Below are 13,725 nucleotides of genomic sequence, written 5' to 3'. Positions count from 1 at the left end.
TTATTTCGAAATATAATGTTCCTACACCTTAAGCTCCGCCCACCTGGACTTGCGCAATTGGTACCGTTATACCCATAGGATATACCTATAGGACTACGTGCAATGTTGAAGCCATGCCCCTTGAATATTTGCATAAAAGAGTCATCTAGACATGTATGATTTATCTCAGACATGATAACGAGGCTATTGCCAAAAAGACCAAGTCCAAAAGTAACAAAATTAAATAAATGCTGTTATATATATATATATATATATATATATATATATATATATATATATATATATATATATATATATTGCTGTAATTACTTGCATTAAAATCATCTACTTTTTACCATGATAAAGTGTAACATTGGCTAACTGCAAGCTTTGTTGGAGGGGGTGGGGTGGGGTGCATTAAACAGATTTGGAATGTCCGTCTGAGAATATGGATTCATAGAAGGTTTAATAATTACTTCACTCTATATTATATTAAGGATCGACCATCTAATTTTCGGGGATTGGGGGTCATCCTCAACTTTTTTGTGACCACTTCAAAGTAGCACAGGTTGTTCCAGACCATGAGAAAAATAGTTTTACAGAAAGGAAATTACAGCCAATTAGTGTACTCTCAATTGGTAAAATATTTTGAAAATATCTTCAACCCTTTCTGGGGTGATTTCAGATCTGAATTTCGACTCTTTAACGGGGGGTGGGTTGGGGGAGAGATTGAAGAATGAAAAAAAAGCACTTGACAATAATAAATATATTTAGCAGCAATCTTAATGGATTTATCTAAGGCATTTGATTGCATATCACATGATTTATTGTTACTTAAACTGAAGGCTTATGGTCTGTCTAAATCATCATTAGACATGTCTGATATAAAACAGTGTGAAAATTGGTCAGAATATTAATAACATGTTAGATACTTTGAAATGTGTTTCTCACGGACCCATTTTGGAACCATTTCTCTTTCATATTTTTATTAATGAGGTGTTGTCAAGGATCGTAAATTGTATCACTACGCAGATGCTATTACGTTATCAAATTCTCGTAAAGTCTTGGCAAAAGTTATTTACATCTCAACATGGATATAGTAAATCCCTAATTAGATGATTTTCTGTAAATAAAATGCAGGTTAACCGGGAAAATTTTCAAGCTATTGCTGTTGGTACCAAAACTCATGATAAATTGAAATGGCTTTGCAATAACACGTGATGATGAGATTAAACTACTAATATCAATTTTATGCTCAGTTATAACACTTATACATCAAATATCTGTAAGAAGTCTGCAGGACAATTAAATGGTCTGAGACGGATTGGAAAACATTTATAATGATAATAATGAGGACTTTATGTAGTGCCTAATCTTTAGAAGCTCTCAGCGCTTTACAACATTAGACAACACCTGTAACATAAAAAAAAACAACATATATAACGATATGATTAAAAAAAACACACCATGAAATTAGAAAATATAAAAAAACTTGCTGAAAATATTTAAGGTAGGAAACATTATTAGGTCTTTAAGTTTGTTCTTGCAGTCGAAATAGGTGAGTTTTAAGAGCACTCTTGAATGGGATCACTGTCTTTGTGTGTTCAGTGGGCAGTTCATACCACGTTGCTTGGCCCTGGTATACAAAAGAACATTATCCATATGACTTCGTTTTCATAGTGGGAATAATGAGTATACGATTGTCAGAAGAGGAACGTAAGTATCTTGCTGGTGTATACACATGGGTGAGGTCGGATAGATATGTTGAACTGGAGTCCGTCAGTGAAACGTAGCACAGAGGACAAATTTTGTATTTGATTCTGGATCGAATGGATAGCCAGTGTAGGGTACAGAGCAACGGGGAGGTGTGATCTCGTCATGGCACTCTAAGTATGATCCGAACAGCTGTGTTTTGAACTTTTTGAAGTTTCTGGAGTAGACATTGAGATGAACCAAACAGAAATGAGTTAAAATAGTCCAGTCTTGAAAGTACTAATGGACACATAAGGGTTTTAGTGTCATCAACTGAAAGGTATTTACGAATGGAGCTGATGCGTCTCAGCTCAAGATATACAGCCTTGCATATGTTCATGACATGTTGGTGCAACGTAAGAGTACTGTCCAGAGTAACACCTAGGTTTCGTACTGACTGTGTGAATTTAATGTTGGTGTTGCGGATATTTATTGTTTGAGGTAAAGGATGTGAATGAGAAAGTCTTTGTGTTGTGATCAGAGTGGTCTCAGTTTTATCATCATTCATCCGCAGCTTGTTACATGTCATCCATGATTTCACAACAGAAATGCACATCTCCACACCTTGAATGGTAGCATTAACTTCAGCTGGGTGGCTAGATTTGTATATTTAGTTGTCGTCAGCGTACAATTGGTGAGACACTGGATGATGATCTATGACACTTGAGAGCGGCTGAGTGTAAAGAATGAAGAGAACAGGTCCAACAACAGGCCCCTGTGGAACACCACAAAATAAATCAACTGGGCTGGAGTGTATTCCATTCGCAGACAGAATTTTTATCCAGTTGACCAAGTAGGACTCGAACCACAGTAAGGGTGTGTCATGAATGCCAAATATATGCTGGAGACAGTGAAGTAATGTATGATGGTCTATTTTGTCAGATGCTGATTACAAATCAAGGAGGGAGAGGACTGTAATCTTTCCGCTATCCAAAGCATAGAGAATGTCATTAACTATTTTTAGAAGAGTAGTTTCAGTAATGTGGCAAGGGCGATATGCAGATTGTACATTGCTAAAAAGACTGTTTGACTTCAGATGAGATACAAGTTGGGATAGAACAACTTTTTCTAAGATTTGTTATATGAATGGGAGATTAGAAACTGGGCGATAGTTATTTAAATCGTTATGGTAGAGTGTTGGTTTCTTCAGCAGAGGCTTTACAATGGCAGTTTTGGAAAATGATGGTTATTCCCCGGATGAAAGAGATGTATAAATACCATCAGTTAGTGAAGGCAACACTGGATCTAAGCACTCAAGCTGCAGTGATGTTGGAATTGGATCAAGTTCACATAACAGTAGTGAATGGGGGCACCCTACCGACAATGGGAATTACCATTAAAAACACCCCTGGGGCACTCTGCCGACAATGGAAATTTAACATGGCGAAAAATCGTGGGGCACTCTACCGACAAGGGGATTTAACATGGGAATAAATCGTGGGTCACTCTACCGACAAGGGGAATTTAACATGGGGAATAGAGTTTGGGCTTGTTTAGGGACAAGGGGAATTTAACATGGGATTTTTTTAAATTTTAAAAAAAATTTTTTTTTTAAAAAAGGGGTAGGCAATTCAAAAGGCTATCTCTTTTCGAGAAATATGGCTGGCCCTGAAAAGGGCCTTTGGGTTTTCTTCTTCTTCTTCTAATTTCTTCTTTTCCTCCACCAAGTTCTTATTTTATCTCCTACACTCTTCTTCTCTTTCTTTTTTTTCTTCTCCTCTTCTTTCTTCTTCTCTTCCTCCTCTTCTTTCTTCCTCTTTTCATTTTCTTCTTCTTTTTCAATTTTTTCATTCCATTCTCTCATCCTTATCCTTTCCTCTTCATCCTCCTTTTCCTCCTTGATTTCTTTCAACAGATCACTAATGATTACCTTCATTTTTCGTAAATTGTTTATCTCCATCTTCACTCTATGGGGACTATATGAGTAGTGATCCTCGTTTAGGTTAACCAACATTTGCTCAAACATTCCTAAATTGTCCATGACGTTTTGCAATTTTTCCATTTTGTTAAGGTGGTTTGACGCCATCTTCTTTGTATTCTTTGCAGAATGGTTTGAACAACTAATACTGTGGGTTCTTATACGAAAAGCGCGAACGTGAAGGAAAACATCCCCCTAAAACATAAAATGGATCTTACCTAGATGATGACCCAACATCGCGCGGACGTGAAGGAAAACATCCCCCTACTTTTTTCATATAATATAACCCTAACTATACTCTTCACATACGCTAAGAAACCCATAATCTACTATTCACACTAACTTACTTCACCATTTACAAACACAAACACACAAACACACACTTCCACTATTAATAAAGAGTTAGTGTTTATATTCACACTACTCTCCCTCTACACATTGGCAAATTAATAGTTATTTCTTTTCTAGAGTATTGGGTAGCCCTGAAAAGGGCTGTTTTGTTTGGAACTTCATGGACACCTGGTTAATGGTGGCACCTTCCAGGCCTGGCGCCACATACACATCTTATCCCCCAGTTACTTTTTACCTTTTGGGGGGAGAGAGCAGAGGCAGGATATGTTGCTTCAGAATCCCAATTTTCGCTCTCTGGGATTTTGAAATTTCTTCTCTCCTTTTCCTCCTCCTCTTCTTTGTTTCTTCTTTCCTCTTTATATCTTCTTTCTTCTTCTTCTTCTTCTTTATATCTTCTCTCCTCCTCTTCTTTGTTTCTTCTTTCCTCCTCTCTTATCCTTCCCTCCTCGACAATGGCTTCCGCGGCCAGTTCATTTAATATGCGCCTGGCATATTCCAGATGCACATGAAGCTCCAACAGTTTCTCAAGTCTCGTGTTCATTTTTTGGTGTTGATCAATCAACAAGGGTAGCTGGACTGCCCAGCGAGTTTCAATTTATACTGAAAGCGCGGACGTGAAGGAAAACATCCCCCTAAAACATAAAATTCATCTTACCTAGATCATGACCAAAAAAACAACAACAACGCGCGGACCTAAAAGAAACACTCACTCACTTTTTTATACTACCCATCACTATTTTAAAATTTTTTATAAATCACTTCAATAGACTATCCACATAAGCAAAGCAATCCAATCTAACCCCAAATATACACCTCAAACACCAAAAAAGACATAATTTTAATCTACTATCCACACCATCCTACTTTATCACTTACAAACACACAAACACACAATCCTATACACAAACACATACCCTCACATTTTTAAAAGCAAGAGTTAGTGTTTATTTTCACACTACTCTACCTACACACATTGGCAAATTAATAGTTATTTCTTTTCTAGAGTATTGGGTAGCCCTGAAAAGGGCTGTTTTTTTTGTTGTTTTTTTTGCTATGGCATTCTTTTTAGTTTCTAAGAATGCGATGTCCTCTGAGGATAGACTTTCTGGCAATAGGTCTGCTTCTTCGGAAAGAGAAGAAGAACTCTTTAGTGTCGATACGGCAATCGACAAAGCCTCTGTCAGCTTCAGGTTGCTGTTGCTGCTGTTGCTGTTGCTGTTGTTGCTGCTGTCTCTGAAGTCTGTACTTCTCTGTCCATTCTTCTTTCTCCCTGTTCATTTCTTCTCGGAAGAGCTCTTCTATCAGGTCTTCAGTGATTTTTAACATTCTCACATTCTCTATTTCTTCTGGTTTCGGTATCAGACTGTGTCTGACCCTATGCAAATTCACGTAGGCTTCGTTGAGCTTAGCTAGTTTGGAGCACATCTTCTTAGGAGGATGAGTCGACAATGGATGGCTAGACTGGGAACAAACCGGTTCTTAAAGTGAAAGCGCGGACGTGAAGGAAAACATCCCCCGCACGGTTTTTCGAGCCGCAACGTTCATGAGAGGGATAGTAAGAAATGAAAGAGCATCAATCCAACATTCTTATAGCTAAACAAACCACAAAAGCATTTTTTCAAAACACAACATTTTTTATTCAAAAATCACTTAACACTAAACAACAACATTTTTTAACAATAATCTAACACTATAACACTATAACATGAAACAATTTTTTTCTAATCACAAACATTTTCTTTCTTCAAATACAATCTACTTTAAACAAGGCTGACAACGTTGTGAATGAAATTGTGATTTCCACTGTTGGAAATCATTAGGCCATTGATGGACACTACGTTTCCTAGCTTGAGACAAAAGATAAGCATAATGGTCACAAAACCATCGATCTACTTTCACATCGTTTCTAGCAGAAGAACGAGGATCGAAATGAGTCACTAAATGTTCTAAGGAATAGCCCAGGCTGCGATGATGCAGAAAATACACACAATATTGTCCACACACCAAGGAATCTGTGCCTTGTAATTTCACGTTATTGAATCGGGTGGTTTGAGCATTTCTTCTCATAAAGTCGATGATATCGTCTTCCAAAGGGGGCAATCCGTACGAATCGAAATATTCCACACAGCCTTCTTGAGGAAAGTAGACGGCTACCCAGTGGGTTCCTGGGAGATGACTGTCGTCCGTGTTGATCACGTAAGCTTGATGGTCTTTAGGTTTGCGATGAGGGAGTTCATCTTTAGCACAGACGACGGGATTCCAAGAAGACGTATACGAACTGTGGTTCAAAAGGTAATAAAGTTCCCAGGTATCCATTGATTTGTGTGTGTGTTTTTTTCTTCTTCTTCACAGGTAATAATAAGTCGTCAATTCGATCCTGACTTTTTGCTTGAAAATGTCTGACGAATAAACGGTTATTCGTTCTGTTTCCTCACTCTGATTCAGGAGAGCTTCGATACGATGGATCTCTTGAGTGGTTAATGGTGGACAAGAATGATCACGCAAGTCTTTATACCACTGGTGCAACACGTCTTCGTTCGAGATGAGACTCCAAGCTTCGTCCAGATACTCGTCCAATTTTTCTTCTTGACTTAACATCAGGCATTTATCGTGTTGAATTTGACTGGGATGATCGTTTTGACATCCATAGCAATTTTTCTTGATCAATTCCGTCATTTTGTCGACCAAGTGTTTGGCAAAACAGGAGACTAAATGGGCTTCTTGTTCTGGCCATCTCGACTTCATCATGACAATTTCTTCGTCTTGGGATTCTCCTTCCACGGTCTCCTTACATTCCATGTCCAAAGTTTCTTCACTTTGTAAAGAGGGATAACAGTCTTCCATGGCTTCTAATAATCCAGAATGACTTCTCTCAAACTGTTGATTTCTATGGTATTATCGAATTCTGCATACAGGAGGACGTTCACTGTCTCTGGCAGAGGATTTGCAAACTGAAGTTCCACACGAATCTGGCCGGATTTTATAGGGTGGAAATGTCCCTCGTCGCTGCCTTGGTCTGGAGTGAAATCAAAAGCCCACAAAGCGTAGCCTCCTGCATAATCTTCGTACGTAATGCCGTGACTGGTGTTGGTTCCTAACTGTCCCGTGGCTTCGTACAGGGACAAGTACGATCTCAAGTAATTCTTGTTTTTAAAGTCAGGTTCGAAAGGTCGGGTACACAAGGTCTTGCCATCGCGACTGACTTCGATCTTAGACACGTCAAAGTGTTCAAAGTTGAAAGGATTTTTTTTCGACAGCTCCGTTGAAGGCTGTATTCTCGACCATACCAACGATCAAACGTTTGGGTAACTGTCCTTGAAACAGATGATCTTCGATCATGGATCGCTGTCCCTTGGGAATGGTGAAGGTTTTCACTTCCACGCGTCGTATGGGATACTTGGCGGTCGTTCTGCTCAACGTCTGACTGATGTCGTTTCCCACTTTAGGTAACACTTCCACACGGCGTACGTAGAGTCTGGCTTCTAGGATTTTGGTTTTGTACTCGTCAGCATTACCCAATAAATGGAAAGCGGAACTGCTCCGATTCAGTCTCAGGCGAACATTCACTCCGTTTAGCAAATATTTCTCTTGCAACCACATGTCCAAATGCAAACGGTCCATCAGTTCTAAACTCTGTCCATCTTTGATTCTGTCTCTTCGTTCTATAAATCCCGCATTGTTTTTTTTGGCTGCTGGATCAGTATCGAATGTTTCAAACTCGCCTGTTTCGTCAGCTTCCCATACTACACAGGAATTGAGATGAGTGTTCTTGGCATCTATTCCGTACGTCAAGAGATTTTCCAGGTAGGCACGATAAGGGTAAGTATCCATGCTGCTACTGACCAGTTTGTTATTCAAGTACAAGTCCACTCCACTGAACAAGGAATGCATGAAATTGTTGACGGGAGCTACTGCTTCAGTGTCTATAGGACCTCCAGTCTTATCTAGAATTTTGACTTTCAGGTACAAGTAACTGCTATTCAGATCGATGTAATCTTCGGGCTGTCCTTTGATTTCAAACTCGATGGGAGCGGAATCGGTCAATGAGGAGACGGGGTGAAATTCCACCCACTGAGATTCTTGCATGGTCATCATGGTGGGTGGCATGGCAAACAGATCCAGTTCCGTCTTGGAACAAGCGCAAGACTCTCGGTGCATCATTTTTTTGTTCTGTGTCTCAATAATCGAAAACGTCTAAGTCTCGAACGGTTCTTCTTTTCTTGGCCTTTCTCGCTTGAAGTCTGGTGAAAGGGTGTTTTCTTCTTCGTCTCTTTCTGCCTTGTCCTTGCTGAATGCCTGACTCGGTAGCGTGCAGGGCATTTATAGGTGTGTCTCGTCGGCCCAAAATGTCTTTGCCCGTTTGCAGCAAGACATTTTTGCCTGCCCTCATGAAGGCTTCTTTAGGGTTTTGTTTGTCGATGATGACATTTTGGAGAAATTCTTTGCCTTGCGTCAGTGCCGCATCTTTCAAGGCGTGCAATCCGCGTGTCACCATCGGTTTCAACACCGTGGCCACCGAACGAAAGGCCGATTTTAACATATCTCCTAAACCGTGTCCTCGCTGTCGAGCCACCCCTCGGTACACTGGATACATGACTTGCTTACGAGTCGTGAGAGAACCGTTTTCGAAAATGGAGTTTCACCGTGACTTTTCCTTTGGTGAATGGAATATTTTGTCCCAGATCTCCTTTTATAGTAATGTTGACCGTGTCCAAATACGACTTGCTGACCGGCAAATAGTGAGGATGGACAAATTCGCGGTGGACGTGGTAAGTGTTTCCACCTTCCTCGTCAGCGTTTGCGGCAGAATCCACTTTGAAAGGAATGACACGCAGTAACGGTACGGAGGTGTGTCCCACCACGTTGTATTCCACCACATCGGAATACACGAACATCAAATTCTGTCCTTGGTTCAGTTCTACCGGGGTACGAAAATACTGGCCAAAAGACTCGTTGTCGTAAATGATTGATAATTCGGGGTTTTTTTTTTGTTGTTCTACTCTCTTCCTCATCTCCATGTCACCGCCCAACATGTCAAACAATTCATCACAAAAATAGAAACCCATGATTTTATCCTCAGGAAATTTTATCAGGAAGCGACGAGCTGTTTTGTGGTATTCCAGGGTGACAGTTTTGTTCTTGACATTCTTAAAAGCTTCCCCAAACACGCCATTAAACCTGGTGGCTATGGTGTTGACCAAATGTTGACCACTAAAATAATACCCTTGGGGAATGAACAAGTGATAGGTGGTGTACTTTAGATTTTTTGTGCTAGGGCTTTTATGCTTATATTTGCTATGGGTATCCATCCACTGTTGTATTTGTTCGTCATAAACTTCCACATCAAATGTATTTTGATTGACAACGACATTGAGGACTTGGGTCGGGTGAATCATTTCTACTAAAGCCACTTCCCAATGGGCTTCGTGATCTAAGGGGATGGCTTGAGGTAATTTGGCCGTGTAACAGCACAACGTGTTGTTGGGAAACACCTCCATGGAACTGTCACTGGGTAAGGTTAAGTAAAATTGGTTTTGGTGACTCATAATTCCAGAGTTCTGTGGCTGTCCGAGGGAATATTAGTGGATGTCAGAGGTGTGTCTCCGCCCAAAATGGGGTTCTGGTTGTGGTTGTTGGAGTGGTGACTGGCACTGGCACTGGACACAACGTTCCCGTTAGAGGAGAATTTCAGGGAGGGATTGGGAAGCAGGTAACCGATGCAACTGCTCAATAAAATGGTCCACAATTGTTTGTCTCCTTGTTGCAAACTCAAATTGGCGATGGCTGCCCCGATGACACAATACACCACGAAGATTTGGCAGAAAAAGACGATTTGCGTTTTAGGCACACGTTCTCCACACCACACCCACAAGGGTTGTTTTTGTAAATCTTGCACAGAAGAACTAGGGGAAGAAGGACTGGTCGACGTAGCTGCGTCTGCTGTGTGAAAGGGCATGATGGTCACTTCTTCTTTTTATAGTCGATGACTTGCGAAGCGTCGATCCAAGAATCGAAACTGGGTGGATATCCTTTCCAACGTACTTTGACTTCTTTGACACGTCGTTTGCCCACTTTACGGGTTCTGCGTTCGAGAATGCTTTCGATGTCGTACACGTCGTCTTCTTTTTTGGTGACACGTTGTAACTCGGGCAAATAAAACGTTCCTTTGAGTACTTCTCCGTTCATGTCTTCCAATTTATAGACGGCAGGATGACGGCCATGTACTCGTCCAGTGACGCGAAACAGTTCGGTCGTCCAGTTAGGTAAGTAACCTTTGTCGAAAGTGCGTTTGGTTTTGCCAATGCGCACCCAATCTCCTACGGTCAACTCTCCACTTTTCTTGGGGACAGCCCTCGTCGGGGACGTACCGAACAGGCGCTCGAACACCAGCACTTCGTTGTCGGGAGTCACGTCTTGCGGGGCACGTCCGATGCTTCGATGGTAAGATTGGTTGTACGCTTGCACCAGGTGCGGTAAGATGTCGATGTACTTCAGAGTGTGGTGATGCGTAAAATATTTCCACATGCGTTCTTTCAAAGTGCGTTGAAAACGTTCCACGATGCTGGCTTTGGTTTCGGGATTCTCGGTGGTAAAAAAATGAATGTCACGTTTCTTTAATTCTTTTTGGAAAGCTTGGTTCAGAAATTCGGTGCCTTTGTCCGTTTGCCATCGAAGAGGGCGACGGCCACTTTGTTTCAACACCCGTTGCAGGGCTCGCACTAACTCGCTGCTCGATTTGGAAGTCAAAGGCACGACCCAGGCAAATTTGGAAAAGACGTCGATGACACAAAACAAATATTTGTAACCACGATTGTAGCTGGCCAAATGAGAGACATCGGCTAAATCGGCTTGCCATTGATGATCGATGCCTTCCACTCGGGTGCGACTTCTGGCAAACTTGCGTCGAATGGGTTTGTGTAAAGTGTAGGTAGCTTGTTCTTGTAACCATCGTTGCACTTGAGGTAAACGGAGACTTTTCAGTCGCGTTTTGGCAGCACGATACAATTTTTGAACTCCTGCGTAACCTGCAGGATGGGAGGGATCGTAGTAAATGCTAGCTAAGACTTTTTCCATTTTTTTGTGTTGATTGGTGTCTTAATAAGGCACCCACTCTTGGAAGAGGCTACTCTTTTTCTCTTGGGGTATTTTCTTGGATTGCAAGGCTTTGCGTGTGCGGCCAGCAATAGGTGTCGAAGAGGAGGAGGATGTCTGAGCGGGGGATATCGGTTCTTGTTTCACTTCTGTTTTCACTTCTGTCTTCACTTTCTTTTTCTCTTGTGAGGAAGAAGGGGTGGCCATCATCTTTTTAATCCATCCAATTCTGGAGGTAGGTGGTGTTGTTAACTTGCGTACTTTTTCTGGTGGAGTTTGAAATCCTTCTTCTTCTTCTTCTTTTCCTTTTTCTGTCTTGGTCACGGGTACTGGTGGTACTGGTACTGGTACTGGTGATGGTGCTGGACTTTTCATCAAGGTCTTAAAATCTTTCAAAGTGGGTAGAGCTGTTTCGTCTAAAGCTTTCTGGTGAAAGAGTTGCAGTCGTTGCAAGAGTTGACCGTACTTTTGCGATTTTTCTGTTTCGGACAAATCTTGGCGATCCAGCAAGGATTGCAATTCGTGTTGTAACTGGGACATCTCGCTCAAATTGGGATTGGGAGGTAAATGCGGGGTGCGTTGTTCTTGCCACCGATGGTATTCCATCCATCGTTTGTAAGGCACTAAAGCTAGTTTTCGTCCTTCCATGGGGTTGTCAGGGGTGAATTCTGAGATCTTGGGACTTCCGAAGGCCTTTTTATCTTGCTCCCACCAGTCCTCCCAACATGGTTCCCAAGACTCCTTTCAGTATGGGGCCTAACAAGAGAGGTAAAATGCCTCCACGTTGGACCAACATCTTCTTTTTTTGACGAATGGGAATTTTCTTTTGAACCATTTTCCGAAGAACGTGACGATGTTTGCCTAAGCATTGTTTCTGGTGTTTGGACAAAGGGATCGTGCCTTTCAAAACGTTCAAACAACATTCGCACACGGTATCGATGACCTCTTTGGAGGCCGTTTGAATGAGTTTTTTTCGTAGGGGTGGAGAAGCTTTGGACAGGACAGATAACAGGTCCCCATGTTTGGCTAAACGTGGTGGTAGTCCTTTCCTTTTCTTTCCTTGGGGTTTTCTGGAGGGTGACATCTTTGAGTCTTTAGGAGCACCTAAAAACACTGATACCCTACTCGGTCACAGGCCTTTTTTATACTGGAACGCGTCGCCACTGATTGTCTTTACGTTTTATCAGTTTGAGGACAGGCATGACACGTCGTGCAGGGGTACGGAACGGACTAAATCGAGCCAGTTCTTGCTTGGACAAATCCAGTAAACTTTGTAACATGCCCGATCTTTCTTGAACTTTGATTTTGGGAGAAGGTACTTTGTGAGCAGCAGCCACTGCCGCTAAATGGGAAGGTCCTGCCACTGGGGAAGTTCTTTTGGGGGTCATCAACGGAGAAGTTCTTGGTGTAATCAACGTCTCCAAGTACTCTTCAGTTCCTGGTGACATCAACGGAGAAGTGGACAAACGTGAGGCTGCCGGAGACGTTGTGGCAGGTCGTGGCTTGCGAGTGTAAGGTTGCGTCCTGGCCGAAGTGCCTCTCTTGCGACTAGTTTTCTTCTTCTGTGGACTTTTCTTTTTTTGAGGACTTTTTCTCTGTTTCTTTTTCTGGGGGCTTCTTTTCTTTTTCCGGGGTGATGGTGGTGGTGTCTGGTAAGAGGAGGGTCCCGCCACTGGAGAAGTTATTCTTCTTGGGGACTTGGTCTTTTTCTTTTTCTTCTTGGGGCTTCGTTGAACTTTTGTCTTGGGGATAACTTTGGGGGCATTAGGATCCCATCTTAAGAGTGAGCGAATGATGACCCCTCCTAGAGTACCGCTCCCTCCAGGTTTCAAAATGATTTGTTTTTTGGTTTGAGTGTCGATGCGGGGATCGGCCAGTTGGACCAAAGCGACTTTGTTTCGATCGAAAAAGCGTTGGGTTTGATGAGGAATCTGAATGATTCCTTGGAGTAATTGACGTGCCGTCACCGTGAACCATCGTAAGACTTCTTTGAGACTAGCTTCTAAGACACGGGCTCGTGTTTGTGGATCTTTTTCTCGGCTGATGCCATACAAGGCACGAATCAATTTGACGGGAAGATGTGACTGAAGGGACGTCATGTTCACACTGTGTGAGACAGACGAAAAAGGGTCTGAGGTTTTTATAGATTTTTTTCATGGGAGGAGTGAAATGAAGTCGAGGACGGAGACGTGTACAGGACAGGTCCTCCGTCTTGGCACCAGTGGTGAAACAAGTGGGTACGAAATCGCAAATCCTCGGGGGTCGTAGGTTTCAAATCGACGAGTAAATAGGCGTGTGGAGTTTGAGTGGCATCGTCGTACGCCTGAGTCAGCCAAGGCGTTCCTAACTGTTTGGCTAAGACTTGCACTTGCGATTTATCTCGAGGGCTTTTAAACAAGACCACGTAATGCGCATTGAGACTGATGGTGCGATGGGCTTTACTTTGTTGAAACAAATTTTGGGTGATGTAAACGACACTGGCATTACGGTGATGCCCTTTGCGCGTAAACCACAATTTAATTTCTTCTTCGTCTTCTCCTAACATGTCGTCGAAAATGACCAAATGGGTTAGACGGGAGTCAGAGACGATGCCGTCGTCTTCTTTAGGAATGCCTTCCACAAACACGATGGAA

Source organism: Sinohyriopsis cumingii, chromosome 19, assembly GCF_028554795.1.
Source record: "Sinohyriopsis cumingii isolate HCF-2022 chromosome 19, ASM2855479v2, whole genome shotgun sequence".
NCBI classification, from domain to species: domain Eukaryota; kingdom Metazoa; phylum Mollusca; class Bivalvia; order Unionida; family Unionidae; genus Sinohyriopsis; species Sinohyriopsis cumingii.
Note: the sequence above shows the minus strand (reverse complement) of the source record.